Source organism: Pistacia vera, unplaced genomic scaffold, assembly GCF_008641045.1.
Source record: "Pistacia vera cultivar Batoury unplaced genomic scaffold, PisVer_v2 Contig190, whole genome shotgun sequence".
NCBI classification, from domain to species: domain Eukaryota; kingdom Viridiplantae; phylum Streptophyta; class Magnoliopsida; order Sapindales; family Anacardiaceae; genus Pistacia; species Pistacia vera.
Window position 1 is genome coordinate 434,110 of NW_022195991.1, and position 13,975 is coordinate 448,084.

Below are 13,975 nucleotides of genomic sequence, written 5' to 3' on the forward strand. Positions count from 1 at the left end.
TGTATATTTATTCGTTTATATATGGGCTGAATAGTATAGATCTTTTGTGATACCTTAGATGGATCTTTACTTTTGTGGACAGCTTGTTCACTCTTTGTAATTTCTTCAAGTAATGATATTGTTTTAGTTTCTTCTAAAAAATATATGTGTATACATGGGCAGATTCCATTTTCTTCAGATGCTTGATCATCGAATCAATGTCCTAAATTCTACCAGACCACCTGAGCTTGGCCATAGCTGTGAACCAACTCGGAGGAAGTTGCCTTTGTCCTTGTCGTGTCTGCTGATAATTTTCTCTGTTGAGTTGTTGCCTAATCTCGTCGCCCTTGGACCAAATTTGTCACATTGCAACTTCAAAACACTTCCTGCATAAGGAAGATTGCCCCAGAAATTGACCTTTCTGATAATCAGCTCACTGGTTGTATTCCCCAAGAGATTAGAAACCTGGATTTACCTAAAAAGCTTATTAGGTGGATCATAAAGAAATTTATGACATATCCTATATATATATATATATAAAATAAGTTGGCAGGGTCAACAAGATTAATGAGCTGACTAAATTAGTTATTTAAAGTAGTTAAGAGTTAGTTATATTTAGAAAAGTTTGTTTTAGTTAGTTAGTTACAGAGCATTTGTATATATAGTCATGTATTTCAAGAGCACAATTTAAAATGAAGTATAATTTCAGTTTTACTTCTCTCAATTCCATCATGGTATCAGAGCAGAATTAGCTCCTGATTTTTTTTCTTCTTCCCACGAATTAGTTCGTTTCTTTACTGAAGCTATTCCTCAGCTCTTTACTCTATCATTTTCGATTGCCAAAACAATCCTGTCATGGCATCTGCTACAAACAACAGCAGCAGTTCACCAGAATCGAATTCGTCTCCGGTAACAACAATTGACTTCAATCATCAATTGTATCTTCATCCATCAGATACTCCAGGTTCTACTCTAGTTTCATTTCAGCTTATAGGACTTGACAATCATGCTTTATGGAGTCGATCAATGAGAATTGCTTTATTAGCAAAGAACAAGCTAGGGTTTATTGATGGCACATGTACAAGGGATTCGGTTTCAAAGAATTTACAACCACAGTGGGACAGATGCAATGCTATTGTGTTATCCTGGATCATGAATTCTGTCACAAAAGATTTTCTTAGTGGAATTGTTTATGCTTCAGATTCTCACCTGGTTTGGCAGGATCTCAAGGAAAGGTTTGACAAAGTAAATGGGTCCAGGATGTTCCAGCTACACACAGAGATTGTTACTTTGACTCAAGGTACATCTACAATTTCTGCTTATTTTACACGTTTGAAGCTTCTGTGGGATGAGTATTCTTCAATGGTCAATTCCCTACATGTGAATGTGCAATGTCCAAGATTTATGTTGACCATATGCAAAGTCAGAAATTATTTCAATTCTTAATGGGGCTTAATGAGACTTACATCCAAGCTAGAGGACAGATTCTTATGATGCAACCTTTGCCTTCAGTGAATCAAGCATATTCTATGTTGATTACAGAAGAAAGTCAGAGAGGAATTACAGCATCTTCCTATAATGACTCACCACTCGAATCCACTGTACTATACTCTACATCTCAATCACAAACTAAGCAGAAAAAAAATTGGAATGTGGTGTGTGAGCATTGTCATGTTAAAGGTCATCAGAAGTCCAACTGTTATAGAATCATCGGTTACCCTGTAGACTTTAAGTTCACAAAGAAAAGGTTTCAAAACACCCAATCATCCTCAGCCAATCATGCAGCCTCATCTGAGCAATCTGAAATGTCATCTGCATCACATGCAAATTCTTCTCCATCTGTATTTTCTAAGGAGCAATATGCAGAGATTTTGAAGCTTCTGCACAAGGAACCTTCACTCTCAACACCTACTGAAGCTAGCAGCAACATGGCAGGTACTCATTGTTACTTATCTTCATTGACTGAGTGTGAAACCTGGATCCTAGACACAGGAGCAAGCCATCATATGTCTCTTTGTCTTGACAAGCTAGTGGAATTAGTTACACCAAATCCGCCTCCTTCTGTCAGGTTGCCAAATGGACACACTTCAATGGTCACTCACATAGGTTCCTGCCACTTGAATCAACATCAGAAGATTAGCAAAGTGCTTTATGTCCCAACGTTTAAATTTAATCTAATATCCATTGCCAAGCTAACTAAAGACCTAAGCTGTTTTGTGAGCTTTTATCTTGATTTTTGTCTTCTTCATGACCTCTACAATGGACAGGTAGTGGGGATTGGTAAGGAGGCTGAAGGACTTTACTACCTATTATCTTCTTCAGTTCCATCTCCACAAGATCAAGTCACTCAAATGTCTCGAGTTTACAATAACTGTTCTAATTCACACTGTTCTCTTCACATAGTTCTCTCAATAAGCATGTGAAATCTTTAAATTCCTTTTGTCATTTTGCTGATGTTGAACTGTGGCACAAAAGGCTTGGACATATTGCTCCTGCTAAGCTCAAATTTTTTCCTTCAATAAAAGTAAATTCACATTTGCCTTCTTGTTCTATTTGTCCACTTGCTAAACAAACTAGAATGCCTTTTCCTGTCAGCACATCTAAAGCTTCACATATATTTGATCTTGTTCACTTAGATGTTTGGGGGCCTTACCATCATCCTACACATGATGGCTATAAATTCTTTCTTACTGTGGTGGATGATTATAGTAGAACCACTTGGATTTTCCTTATGAGGCAGAAATCAGAAGTTGTTATACACCTCAGACACTTTCTCCTTCTAGTGCAGAATCAGTTTTCTACTTCTATCACGACTTTTCGATCAGATAATGGAACTGAGTTCTTCAACTTACAGTGCTCAGAATTACTTTCTCTTTTTGGAATACTTCATCAAAGTTCCTGTATTGCCACTCCTCAGCAGAATGGAGTGGCAGAAAGAAAACACAGGCATCTTTTAGAGGTTGCCAGATCTCTGAAATTTCAGGCCTCACTCCATTAAAATAATGGGGTGATTGTGTGCTTACAGCCAACTATTTGATTAACAAGATGCCTTCTCATTCATTTCAAGGAAGGGCTCCTTTTGAGCTACTGTATGATACTCCTCCAAATATTAATCACTTAACAGTCTTTGGATGTTTAGCTTATGCAACTAATCATACTTACAAGGACAAGTTTGCTGCCAAAGCTGTTCCATCAGTGTTTATGGGATGCTCATCTACTCAAAAGGCTGTTGTGCCTTTCTACTCGTAAATTCTTTGTGAGCAAGGATGTAAAGTTTTTGGAAGATATATTTCCATTTCAGACTTCGCCTGCTAATTCTAACTCCATGCTTTTCTCTCCTGATGTGACCCCTCACCATGATGTTCCTGATATAGACTTTCTTCATTCAACTTCCACTCCTGATATACCAAGAACACTTCCTATTACTTCTTCTTCCTACCTAAAGGATTCTTCTCAAATTTCCATCGCTACTGATGTTGCACCAGTGCCTCCTGCTCCTCTTGCCCATGACACAATGCCTTTTCGAAGGTCTACAAGGCAAGTCAAGCCTCCTATATGGCTAACTGACTTTGTTTCTCAACCTACTGCTCAGTATGCTATTCAAGATTACATTAACTACTCACGTTTAAATCCTACCTATCAATGCTTTTTGTCTTCTCTTTCCAAAATTCATGAACCGAGTAGCTATGAAGAGGCCATTCAAAATTCTCATTGGATAGAAGCCATGAAAACAAAAATTTCAGCCTTAGAAGCCAATCACACTTGGCAGCTTGTCTCTCTTCCACCTAGCAAGCAAGCCATTGGCTGCAAGTGGGTATATAAGGTGAAATATAAATCAGATGGCAGCCTAGAAAGATACAAGGCACGATTAGTGGCTAAAGGTTACAATCAGAAACCTGGAATTGATTTTCAAGAGACATTCTCCCCTGTTGCTAAGATGGTCACCGTGAGATCAGTCTTGGCCCTTGCTGCCATTCACTCTTGGCCTCTTTTCTAGATGGATGTCTACAATGCTTTTCTACAAGGGGATTTATATGAAGAAGTCTACAAGGAGTTGCCTAAGGGATTTCGCACTCAGGGGGAGCATAGGGTATGTAGACTACTCAAGTCTTTGTACGGTTTAAAACAGGCTAGTAGGCAATGGAATCTCAAGTTAACAGAACTTAACGAAGCATGGATACTAGTAGAGCAAACATGACTATTCAATGTTCACTAAGAGAGAAAATGAGAAGATTGTGGTTTTGTTAGTATATGTGGATAATCTTCTAATAACTGGCAATTGCCAAGAGATGTTGCAACATCTTAAAAAGGTTTTAAATGACAGCTTTAAGATCAAAGACCTCGGCGAGTTGAGATATTTTCTTGGAATAGAAGTGGCCAGGTCCAAGGAAGGAATTGTGTTAAATCAAAGGAAATATGCATTAGAATTAATTTCAGAAGCTGGTTTAGGAGCAGCAAAACCTGCGAAGACACCATTAGAGCAGAATTCTAAGCTAAATTCCTTTGAATATGATCAAGCATTTCCTCCAATCACAGAAGACAAGTTGTTGCAGGATCCTACTGTTTACAAAAGACTCATTGGAAAGCTACTTTATCTGACTATGACAAGGCCAGATATAGCTTTCTCAGTTCAGACTTTAAGTCAATATATGCATGAACCAAAGGAGTCTCATTTAGAAGCAACCTTGAGAGTAGTAAGATACATCAAAGGCAGACCAGGTCCTGGACTTTTAATGTCAGCAAAAAGTGAATTAAAACTAAGTACCTTCTGTGATTCAGATTGGGGTGCTTGTCAAGTTAGCAGGAAATCAGTAAGTGGCTACTGCATCAAGCTTGGAGAATCATTGATTTCATGGAACACAAAAAAACAGAACACTGTGTCTAGATCATCAGCTGAGGCTGAATACAGAAGTATCGCATCTTCGGTTGCTTAAATTGATTGGCTACTTGGTCTGTTAAAAGAGTTAAACACAGAAGATTTAGCCCCTATGCAGCTACATTGTGATAATAAAGTGGCAATGCAGATAGCAGCCAATCCCATGTTTCATGAGAGAATGAAACATATAGAGATTGATTGCCATTTCATCAGGGAAAAGATACAGAATGGAATCATTTGCACAAATTACATCCCCATAAGAGATTAGTTAGCAGACATTTTAACAAAGGCCTTGGGGAAGCTGCAACATGAGAAGCTATTATCCAAGTTAGGGGTGAAAGATATTTATAAGGAGATGTCAACTTAAGGGGGAGTGTTGAAGAATAAGTTGGCAGGGTCAACAAGATTAATGAGCTGACTAAATTAGTTATTTAAAATAGTTAAGAGTTAGTTATATTTAGAGAAGTTTGTTTTAGTTTGTTAGTTAGTCATGTATTTCAGGAGCACAATTTAAAATGAAGTATGATTTCATTTTTACTTCTCTCAATTTCATCATACATATAACAGTATGTCATAATGATGACCACAACCTTTTTCAGGTAATCGTTTCTGTGAGGAAACTACAATTCTAATAATCAACAAGATCAAAACTCAAAAGTATTCAGCAATCTGTTTTTTTATTTGTTTTCATTTTTAGTTTTTTAATTTGAATAGGTAAGTTTATAATGTGAAAAAGGTGTTGTTTGAAGGAGGATACAACTGCCCTGGTTCACTTATTTGTATGTTTTTCAAAGGCTGTCAATAGCTTCATTGCACTTTTGTTGCCACCCAAATCTCACTTGGAGCAGGAAGTTTTTTAATATATGGGTGTTTGGTTGGGCCACATTTTCATGATTTCTCTTTAGTTGTGGTTAATCCTAAAACCCATATGAATTACGTCAATAAGGCTGACAGAGAAACATGTAAGGCCGAAGCAATTAAAAGTTAAAACCCAAATCATAGAAAGAAGACTCAAGTCTGGATATGCCCTTCCGATTACAAATATTGACAGTTTGTGATACTTTGAAATTTGGATGCACGTTTCTGTTCAATAATTTTCTGAACCCAGAAAACTTATCATCATACTGAGATCAGAAAAGTCAACTGTTAGATCAGATGTTGTCTAGGCCAGTTTTTGAGTATTGAGATGAGGTTAGGACTTGAATAAATTGTTTACAAGGTTGCTACATCAAATTCTACCCATTCAGACTAGAACATTTGTGTTAAAGTCAATGGTTTTATTATTAAAGTGCCATCAATAAGGTTGGTCATCATTGATGATTTGAAAATTAACCCCATTTTGGTAGCTAATAATTGGTTTGAACTTCCAACCTTGGCTTCAGCTTATTGCTTATTATATAATCCTGCAATTTTCCCTTTTGCCGAAAATAATATCGGATAAAAAAGTCCACTAAGAGTAGTTCTCGATTTTACTTGATATAAAATATTGGTGGTGCCGCAGAATTTACTACTACGCATTTATATTATATACATTTGTGAAGTTGCCTTGTGACTGTCATTGATGTGTAAGAAAACCAGTTTGCAGCTTTAAAAAAGAGTAAACAACTTCTTCCCAACCCAAAGTTTGCCTTAATGACATTTTCCACCTAAAAAGTTTCAAAATACCACTTTTTCACCCGAAATTAATATTTTGTTACTAACCAAAATCAATTCCGACGGCGAAAAATTCTCTCTGTCACCACCATTTGAATCTTCAGTCTCCTCTCTACAAAATCTCTCTCACTCCGGCATCTGATTACTCGTTGACTGTCGGCCAATGCAATGCTAGAGTTTCGTATTCTTAGCTGATTTCTAACTTATTTTGGCGGCGAATATTCAATCGGTTACCATCATTCGATCCATGGGTCTCCACTCTACAAAACCCCTTTTACTCTAGTTCCTAGTAACTTTTGGAAGACCGACTAAGAAAGTAAAGTGTATTTTAGATATTAACGAAATATAAATTTTGGATGGAAATGTGATATTTTAGAACTTTTTATGTGGGAAAATGTCATTAAGGCAAAACCCTTGTGTGGGAAAAAGTCGTTTACTCTTAAAAAAAAATTCCTGCAATGATGTTAGTCCATTCAAACAAAATGAATATAAAAGTTTTGGTTTATACTTATCTTGGTGAACAAAATAAGTTATGGTTGATGATAAAAAAATTAATAAGATGAATTGACCCGTTTTGACAGGTAGTTTAAGAAGCATATGAGAAATAATTTAAGTGGTTATAAAAAATAGTGATACTATTTAAAGATAATTGTAATCATATAACACATGATTTATTAGTAAGTTATTAAATATTTTTTTCGTTTTAATACATAGTGCTATTATTTGGGCAAAAGAACCTCCCGATAAGAGATTTATTTGGGAAAAAATAAAATAATTAAAATGCGGAACATGCTCAAATATAAAAACACCATTTAAAATAAAAAAAGTCAAAAACTTCCAACTATCCCATCGCACTGGCATATGGGTTGGACCCTAGTGTCCTCTGCACAGTCTTTGTCTTAATCCAGTGAAATTACATAACAACCCCTCATATTTTGGTCAAACATTCAACGCGTTTGTAGTTATTATTTTCGTTGACCATTTGTAGCACAATATAATATTCAAATATAATTTAGTCCAATTTTATACATCTGTTTTCTTTTAAGTTTTTAACGATTTTTTTAGGGTGATTGAGTGGTTTGATAAAAATTTATTAATGTATTACTTAAGAGATTTTAAATTCGAATCTCTTTTCGGTTACTAGTAAGGATAACTATTAAAATTTTTATTCGATTAACAGTTTTAAGACCTTGAAAAATTAGTTAAAATGTATGTAAATTAGCTAAATATTCTCAATTCTTAAAAAAAACAAAAAAAAAATAATGTTAGGCTTGAAAAGTTGATGGATACCTAATAACGTTCATAGAATTTGCCAACTATGGACCTGTGGTTGGTGAATTTTGACTTAGGGGCATCTATGTAATTTGTTAAGCTTCGTCGGATCTTAAAAATAAAACATCAAAAGGATTTTCCCGGGAACAATGGGCGGAGAGCTTCCAACTTCCAAATACCATTACCATGCACAACAGCCAAAATTATTACTGGAAAAAAAAAATAATAAAGAAAATAAAAACGTTTATAGTTAAAAACATCAATGGGGACAAAACGAGTTTTGCAAAGACTTCATGGAAATAGAGCTGCTTTAATTAATTAGCTTCAAGAATTAAAAAAAAGTACAAAAATTGCTACTTGCAATACTGTGAAAAACAAGGAACAGATAAAATGGCATTAATCCATTATTAAGGTTTTCTTTTCCATCATACATCTTTCTCCCGGTTATAACTTCAACAAGAGTAACCACTCACCTAAATCATCGTCTTCTTAACTAACTAACATGACTTCATCAAAGAAAACTTGTCTGTTTCTCTTCCAGATTTTGCTTTTTTCATTACTTTCTTTGAAGATTACTGCATCGCCGAGAACACAAGGGGAAGCTCTCATCAGATGGAAGAACACCTTCAGTTTTCAACCTTCTTCTCTTGCTTCTTGGTCACTCACCAACGTCAACAACCTCTGCAACTGGACTTCCATTGTTTGCGACTCCGCCGGAACAGTTTCTGAGATAAACCTCTCAGGAGAAAACATCACTGGGGCTCTCACAGAATTCAACTTCACTGAATTTGCAACTCTCACTCGCTTTGACCTCAGCAGCAACAATATTGATGGAGACATACCCTCTGCCATTGGTAGTCTCGCTAAGCTAGCTTACTTGGATTTGAGCTCCAACTTTTTTGAAGGCATCATTCCTTCGGATATAGCGCGGTTAACGGAGCTTGAGTATCTGAATCTCTTTAACAACTTGTCAATGGTACCATCCCTCATCAACTTAGCAATCTTCAAAAGGTATGGTACTAGACCTTGGAGCAAACTTATTAGAATCCCGACTGGTCCAATTTTTCAGCTATGCCTTCGCTGCAACACCAGCTTTACTACAATGAACTTCATTGGAATTTCCTTCTTTTGTATTAAATTGCCGGAACTTGACCTACCTCGATTTGTCACATGAATAAGTTGAGTGGTCAAATACCAGAACTTGTTTTTACAAATCTGGGCAAGCTTCAATACCTCAATTACAGAGAATCAATTCCACGGACATTATCAACAAATATTTCCAAGTTCCCAATCTCGTACAAATTCGCTTTGCAAGCAACAACTTAGCGGTCCAATTCCTGAGGAATAGGTTTGTTGTCTGATCTCCAAATGATTGAATTGTTTAACAATTCTTTTAGTGGGAATTCCATCTTCTTTAGGCCAACTCAAAAAGCTTCAGATACTTGATCTCCGCCTCAATGCCTTAAATTCGACCATACCCTCTGAGCTTGGCCATTGTACTAACCTTACGTACTTGGCCTTGGCAATAAATCGGCTCAGCGGGGAGTTGCCTTTGTCCTTGTCAAATCTGATCAAATTGTCTGAATTGGGTTTGTCTGATAATTTACTCTCGGTGAGATTTCACCTGATCTCATTTCCAGTTGGACTGAATTGGTTTCGCTGCAGCTTCAAAACAATTCCTTCACACGGAAGATTCCACCAGAAATTGGCTTATTGACAAATCTTAATTACCTTTACCTGTATAACAACAAACTCTCTGGCCCTATCCCATCAGAGTTTGGAAGCTTGATTAACCTAACAAGTTTAGACCTTTCTGGAAATCAGCTTTCAGGTCCAATTCCTAAAACATTGTGGGATCTCACACACCTTCGAGGCTTACAACTTTTCTCCAATAATCTCAGTGGTACAATTCCCCAGAGATTGAAAATTTGGCTTCATTGGCTATTTGACGTCAATACAAACAAGCTGTTAGGAGAGTTGCCACAGAACATTCTCGCCTCCCTTCTTTAAAGTCAATCTCTCTGTTACCATAATTTCTCTGGCAGCATTCCTAGGGATTTTGGGAGTATATTCAGTTGACCTATGTTAGCTTCTTACAACAGCTTCTCCGGAGAATTGCCACCTGAGTTGTGCAGTGGTTTTGCTCTTGAGATTTTACTGTAAATGAATAGCTTTACAGGATCATTGCCTGCTTGCTTGCGTAATTGTAGAAATCTGAATAGAGTCCGACTTGATGGCAACCAATCACGGTAATATCACAGAAGCGTTCGAGGGTTCATGAAAAACTTGATTTCATTTCTCTAAGCAACAATCAATTTATTGGTGAAATCTCCGCTGTGTGGGGAGAATGCAGAAATCTCAGTAACCTGCAGTTGGACAGAAATAGAATTTCCGGAGATATTCCTGCTGAGCTCGGAAGTTGACTGCTTGGGAGTTCAAGCCTAGACTCCAATGAACTAACTGGGGAAATCCGAATGAATTGGGAAATTGGAAGGTTGTTCAAGCTCAATTTGAGTAATAATCACTTGACAGGAGAGACCCTCGTAGTATGGGCAATAAGTAGGCTCGAGTATCTTGATTTGGCGAATAACAAAATGACCGGAGATATACCAAAAGAATGGGAATTGTGAAAAAATTTGGTTTAAACTTGAGCTACAATGATTTATCGGGAGAAATAACATTTGAGCTTGGCAATTTGTTTGGACTGCAGTACCTGTTGGACCTGAGCAGCAATTCACTCTCTGGTAAATTCCTCAAAACCTGGGAAAGCTTACGAGACTGGAAAATTCAACTGTGCATACAAGCTCTCAGGGAGTATTCCTGAATCGTTTCTAGCCTGATCAGTCTACATTTTTTGATCTCGTACAATGAGTTATCAGGTCAAATTCCAAGCGGCGCATATTCCAGAACGCATTGCGGATGCTTTATTGGAAACTCAGGTCTGTGTGGAGATGCGCAGGATTAACTTCTTGTATTTACCATCCGCCCTGGAAAATCCACAGACAAGAAAAAAGGTTCTTGTAGGTGGCACTGTTCCTCTATGTAGCCTACTACTTCTTGCGATCATAATTGCTGGTTTTATTTATAGGCGCAAAACCAAACTCACTGATGAGGAACGAAGCAGTCAATGGCGTGATAGTTCTGGGTCACTGATATGGGAGAGGAAGGAAAATTTACTTTTGGGGATATTGTAAAGGCAACACAGGATTTTAGTGGAGAGTACTGCATTGGAAAAGGAGGATTTGGAATGTGTACAAGGCCTTATTGCCAACAGGTCAATGGTTGCAGTCAAGAAACTTAGCATGTCAGACACCAGTGATGTTCCCTTGTCCAATCGTCAAAGCTTTGAGAATGAGATTCGGTGTTTTACGGTGTTAGGCACCGGAATATTATAAAGCTACAAGGTTTGTTCCAAGGAGGATGCTTGTACTTGGTTTATGAATAGTAAAAGAGGTAGTTTGAGGAAAGTTCTGTATGGGTTGGAAGGGAAAGTGAGCTGGACTGGGCTGCGAGAGTGAAAATTGTGCAAGGAGTGGCGCATGCAATTGCTTACTTGCACCATGACTGCTCACACCTATTGTGCACGGGACATATCTTTGAATAATATCTTGCTTGAGGCAGATTTTGAGCCACGGCTCTCAGATTTTGGCACTGCAAGACTGTTGAATCCAGATACTTCCAACTGGACCACAGTTGCTGGCTCTTATGGCTACATGGCTCCAGGTAAGCAAACAATTTATTTTGTACATTTTGTTCTTGTCCCTTCAGAGTTCAGGCACTTCACACAATACAAGATTACTCAGTTCTCCTAGATAAAAAGTTTTCCTATCATAATTCAAATATGAGGTTACTTCATATCTTTTCCTAGAGATGCTTGTCCTGAAACCTACTTATCTCTTTGTGATCTAAAAGTTAGAATCTGTTTTCATGAAATGTTTCTTTCTTATGAACTTGGATTGTTAAATTATTTAATGTGCAGAACTCGCCTCACAATGCGGGTCACAGATAAAGTGATGTTTATAGTTGGAGTGGTGACATTAGAAGTTATGATGGGAAGGCACCCGGGTGAACTCCTAACTTCTCTATCTTCATCAAGAACGTCTTTGTCAGAAAATCCAGAATTGTTTCGAAGGATGTTTTAGAACAACGGCTCCCACCCACAGGCCAATTAGCAGAAGAAGTAGTCTTTGTGATTAATGGAGCATTAGCATGCACGCGTACCACTCCTGAAGAACGACCTTCTATGCGTTTTGTGGCTCAAGAATTATCAGCAAAGACACAGGCTTGTCTCTCTGAACCACTAGGGATGATAACCATAAACAAGCTAACAGCTTTCAAAAGTAGAACGAAGTTGAAATTTGGGATTGGCAAAGCCACGGCCCAATTAAAAACTTTTCTTATAGAAAGAGCCGTCCTCCGGTGGTATGTCATTTTATGTTTCAGTCATATGTGTACAATAAAAGTGTTGGGTTTCCAGTCCACCAGTGGTTATTTATGTGTAAATAATTAACTTTTTATTTATTTATTTTATTTAAAATAAATTATATTTATATATGCCCTTCATTCAATTTTGAAAAGTGCCAGCCAAGCATTTGGGGCATCCCCACTTCCTGCTTTCTCCTTTAAATACTCTGTGCATTTCAATACTATTCCAAGTCAATTTATAATTTACTCATCAAGACTATGGTGCCCAATAGAATGAGAATCTCACCATTTTGTCCTCTTAAATTATCTCTGGTCAAAAGTTGACTTTGACCGAGGGAGTGTTTGACTCCAGATAATCTTCAGACTTCAGTAATTTTCCCGCGCTGATTCCGGAGTTACTGTTTTTATTTATTGAATATTCAACTCCGTGTTTGTAAAACCGTGGATTGACTCTTGGCTCAAGCACATAAATGTGAATTTGGAAAATTTCAATCTCAAGTCCTCCTTGCATACTCAATGCCTTTGTTATTACAATATTGTATATTAAAAATTATATTAATAAAAATATAGATTAGTTTGAAAATTATTGAGAATATTTAAAGAAAATATTTAATTGATTGGAATAAATAATAAGTATGTTATATAATATGTGGTTGAGAGTAGGCTTGCAAACGAGTTGAGCTAAGCCGAACACCGTTTGGTTCTTGAAATTTTGATAGAATTCGAGTTCGAATTCGAATTCATCGAGCCTAAGAAAACCATGTTCATATTTTTGTTCGATAAATTGATGGGTGTTCGAGTTCAGTTCGAGCTGGTTCGATAGTTATCCGAGTCATTTTCGAGGAGCTTTTTATTATTATTTGACTTGTACATATTTGATTTAAATTTATAAATTAAACCCATTTATGCTATATATTTATGGAATCCTACATATATAAAAAAAAAAAATGAACGGGGACCTGAATGTCTAACATTTTAGAGCACTTAACAATTAGATGAAGCAAGATGTGATTAACAGTCTTGACTGATGTTGAAAAATCAGTGGATGAGGTGGGTACGAGTGGATGCCACTTAACAATTAAGACGAAACAAGATCAAGACTAACGAATCTCTTTATGATATGATGAAAATAGTTCTATTTTATAAGTTCATTATTATGGGAAGAATTTTTATATATGTATACTTAAGAAAAGTACTGAGAATTATTTGCAATGTACATCATATTATGTATTATTCTCTCCTTAATGTACATAACATAGCTAAAGCTACAAGTACTATTATATAATTTGCTGCATTTATAAATTATAATGAATAAATAATAATGGACTAATGGAAATTTTCAAAATTTTCAGACAAATCAATGTTATTTTTCAGTATTATTTAAAATGAGGGAAATTTTTTAAAATAAATATAAAAGTCTTTGAAATAATCTTGGAGGGGCAATTAATGTATGTAATATTAATCAATATGTATTTTACTGTTCGCAGCCTCAGAGCTCAAAATCATAAGGCTCGCGAATTTCAAACTGTTTGCGAATTTCAAAGCTCGAAAGCTCGTTCAATATCCCACCAAGCTTCAACTGTTCGCTAGCCTAAGAGCTTGAAAACTCGTAACTATTCATGAACTTCAATGTTCGCAAACTTTCGAGCCGAGTACTACCATGTTCGATAATCGGTTCATACATTACCAAACTATTCAAGTTCGAGTTTGATTGACAGGTTCCCAACCGAATACGAACTTCAGCCGAGCCGAGCTTGAATTGTTTGCAAA

The 13,975-nt window shown here is 36.6% G+C and overlaps 1 pseudogene; it reads left to right on the forward strand.

The window, feature by feature from the left end:
• The first annotated feature begins 8,155 nt into the window (after positions 1–8,155).
• Positions 8,156–12,333, forward strand: LOC116127388 (annotated as a pseudogene).
• The last annotated feature ends 1,642 nt before the right edge of the window (positions 12,334–13,975 follow it).